The sequence below is a fragment of the Gossypium arboreum genome, chromosome 8, assembly GCF_025698485.1.
Source record: "Gossypium arboreum isolate Shixiya-1 chromosome 8, ASM2569848v2, whole genome shotgun sequence".
Classification (NCBI taxonomy): domain Eukaryota; kingdom Viridiplantae; phylum Streptophyta; class Magnoliopsida; order Malvales; family Malvaceae; genus Gossypium; species Gossypium arboreum.
Genome location: NC_069077.1, coordinates 70,196,040 through 70,200,042, shown reverse-complemented (window position 1 = coordinate 70,200,042; position 4,003 = coordinate 70,196,040).

The window sequence follows — 4,003 nt, the reverse complement described above, 5'->3', positions numbered from 1 at the left end:
AAGAATATATATGAGCATAGTTTTAGATAAAATTAACGGATCTTAATTTTAAGTTTCGTAGCTCCAGATATATATAAATTATTAACTATGACTCGAGAAAATAGCATGACTAGAAAATCAGCAAAAGTGTAATTATGATTACATTTTCATGGAATCATGTTGACAATTTGCTTATTATTTTTATATGGACTTACTAAGCTTTAAGCTTACTCCCTCCTCTCCATTTCCTTAGTGTTCTCCGGTCAGCTCGGGGTTGGAGACCGTCGGAGGCAACATCACACTATCAAGCCAACAACTCCGGAGTATTACCATTTGTGTATTAAATACCTTCAAGTGAGTGGCATGTGTAAGGACTAGTTTTTATGTTAGATGTTCTAATGATTAGCCAAATGTATCGGCTTATATTGATTTATTTATATGGCCATAAGATGTGGCTTAAATGGTTATGGCTTGTAAGCCTAATTATTCTTGCTATGTGTTAATGTTTGTGATGTGTTTATAATTGGTTGTTATGAATGATTAGTATAACACATGTACATGATGAATGCTCTAAGACCACTTGAGGTAGTCGTGGCCATGGCCATGGAATGAATGTGTGGCATGGTAGTAAGTTAATAATGATTGAATATGGAAAATTGTAGAATGTGAATTGGAATGTCTAACTAGATGTAACATGAGTATAAGTAATAAACACATGTATGACAACATGTAAATACTTTAACAGAATTTTACTAAAGGATGATTAACCATTAAATTGATGTTTTAATGTGTGTCTATAATGTGTATAAGTATGGGAGAGAATTAAGGACAACATAAGACTTGGAAAATAGCCTAAGTGTTGACTACATGGGCAGAGACACGGCCATGTGTCTCAGCCGTGTGAAGGACACGGCCTAACACACGGGCTTGTGGCTTAGCCGTGTGGATCAATTTGTTTTGTTGACGTCATAAACAGAGAATTACACGGCCTGAAGACACGGGTGTGTTGAAGACACACGAGCGTGTCCCTGTGTCCACACCGGCGTGTGACCCTGTTTCATAAAAATTTCTCTAAGTTTTCCCAGAGCTTTCTAAAGTCCTCGTTTTAGTCCCGAACCACCCCGATGTATGTTTTAGGCCTCGAAGGCCTGTATAAGGGATGATCTACATGTGTTTGAAAAGTTTTAATTTGGATGAAATTTTATGGCCCGGTTTTGCATGTTTGTGAATCTTTAAGTCCTGTAATGCCTCAAACCCTATCCCGGCTTCGGATATGGGGAAGGGGGTGTTACACATACCTTACTTTCTACTTAACATTAATACATTCAATTTCAACTATTTATATGTATCATTATTCCATTTCTAAATCGAATCCATTAATTCGCCATGTTTCCATATCATCCTTTCGGGCTCGTATAACTAGTTTGCATGGTCTTTCACATGCCATCGATATTTATATATCTCATATGTACATTTGTAGAACCATTTTTATTATCAATCAATTAGAATATCATTTAACCATTTCACATTTTATATTCCATATTAACTTGACTCAGACTTGAACGGATATAAGGATTCCAATTAACACACCAATTTGGCACCTAGTACCTCATTAGAACATCTAAAGTATATAAATTGTGCCCGTATTTTGTCGATATAATCGAAGACAAAACCCATAGAATCGTTCAAAGAAAAATGAGAAAGCTGATTGACACATATTCAAAGTAATCCATACACAATCTATCCTATGGCATGTCAACTATATCTGATTCTGCTCGAACAATTAATAAGCTACCAATGATCCAATTTTCATTATACAATACAATTCAAATATCATTTCACATTCAACTTCATAGTCTCATTTCAATCTATCATCAATTCACAATTATCTCATATCACAACATGTTTCATTACATTTTCATATCACATTATCATATATCAATTAAATCATGCTACTTTCTATTTTGTTCATTTTAGTGCAATTCTCGATATTCAATATCATTCACAATGAATAAATTCATATGGAAATTATATACTTACCTCTATACTCAATCATGCAATTAACATGAATATGCAAACAAATATATTAATCTTGAATCATAAAAGTACAAATTGAATCCTCTCGTCATTCGTAGACGACTCTTGCTTTTCCTTTCCCTCTCTACGAGCCGATGTCATCTTTAGTTACGCATGATAATCCAATAATAAAACAATATTAGATTTCATCCAACTCACATTCAAATACAAAACCATACATATTTTACATTTTATTTAATTAAGTTCTTATACTCGAGATATGTGTATCTTTCGATATCTAGCATCGAATTAAAATCCAGTTTCACATTTTTTCATTAAGGACCCTATACTTTCTATTCCTACATGATTTCATGATAGATTTTCAATTTATTCAATTTGGCTGTTAATGTTACAAAATTAACTAATAACAAGCTTATTTAGCTTTACAATTTTGCCCTTTTCATAATCTAAACTTAATAGCTATCAAATTTAAGCCTAATTAATCAATTTCTCTATAATGGCAACTTGCTATAAATTTAACAAGTGATCAGATTGATACATGGGCTAGCTAAATCAAACTCTCATGATCATAAATCTATAAGAATTAAAGAAAAATAACTTAGGAACTTACTTACAATAATGTCTGAATGTTAGAAAGATGTTGAAAGTTTCTTTTTTCTTTACCAATGGTGGACAGAAAGGAACAAGATGAAGTGTTTTCATCTTTCTTCCCACTTTCCTAGCTATTTATAATAAGCTTAATAGTTTAATTAACTTTATTAACTATTATTAACCTTTAATTAAGACATTTTTATACATTAATTTATTATAGATAAAATTAAGTGTCATCCATCATCATTTCCCACCAAACTTAATAAAAGAATGGTTTAATAGTCATTTTAGTTTTTTGGATACTTGCTATATAGGCTTGCAAGACTTTTCTTAATTAAAACTCAAGATTAGACTTTTACAATTTAATTCCTAAGTTTTAATTAATTACTTTTGGCTAAATTACTTAACTGATCATTATTATAATTTTATACTAACCCAAAATATTCCTATTTTATATTTACAGACTCAATTTATTAAAATGGGATTTCGAAACCATATTTTTTAACACCACCAAAAATTGAGTTGTTCTAAATTCCTTTTTATCTTGACTTACTAGTGGAGTTTAAAAACTCCACGAGCGGTGTTAAGGTGTAGTTAAATAATAATAATAAATTAATATTTTAAAAAGGGTTAATGTATACTTTAGTTATTGAACTTGACAACTATGTAATTCTCACCTAAATATTTTTTAGACCTAATTGGCACTTGCAAATGTAAGTTATTAATAAAGTTGGTACTTTCTATTAATACCTGACTAACACTATTAGATTTTGGGGTGATAGCTAATAGAACTTCAACACATGTCCCAAAAAATAAAAAATTATTTTTCAATTAGAAACTTTAGGATTTTCTGAATTCATGTGTATAATGAATCAATCAAGAGTAATCCATAATTGAATATGGACAACCATTTATTCAAGTAATTTTATTTTTTATAATTTTAAAAATAATACTATAAAATTATTTTTAAATTAAATTTTAGGCATTTTAGAAATTTTAAAATTAAATGGAAACATTTGTGCAAAGTTGATTAGGCACTTGAAATAAAAAGATAAAATTCCTAAAATTCAAGAATATTTCTAAAAGTATATAAAAAACTGAAATGTTTCTAAAATGCCTCAAATTCATTTTAAAAAATATTTTTATATTATTATTTTTAAAATTATAAAATATAAAATTACTAGAAATACATATTAGAATGAATCTAAATAAATTGTTGTCTTGATGCAAATAAATCTAGACAACTGTTGGTCCAAGTTCTTTATGCATGTGAACTAGAAAAGGTCCCTAAAGTTTTTTAATTTTTCATTTTTTTAAAAAAATATTTTTTAATTTTAGGAAACATGACAACATTCTATTGGTTGTCAACCCAAAATCTAACGATGCTAGTTTGGTA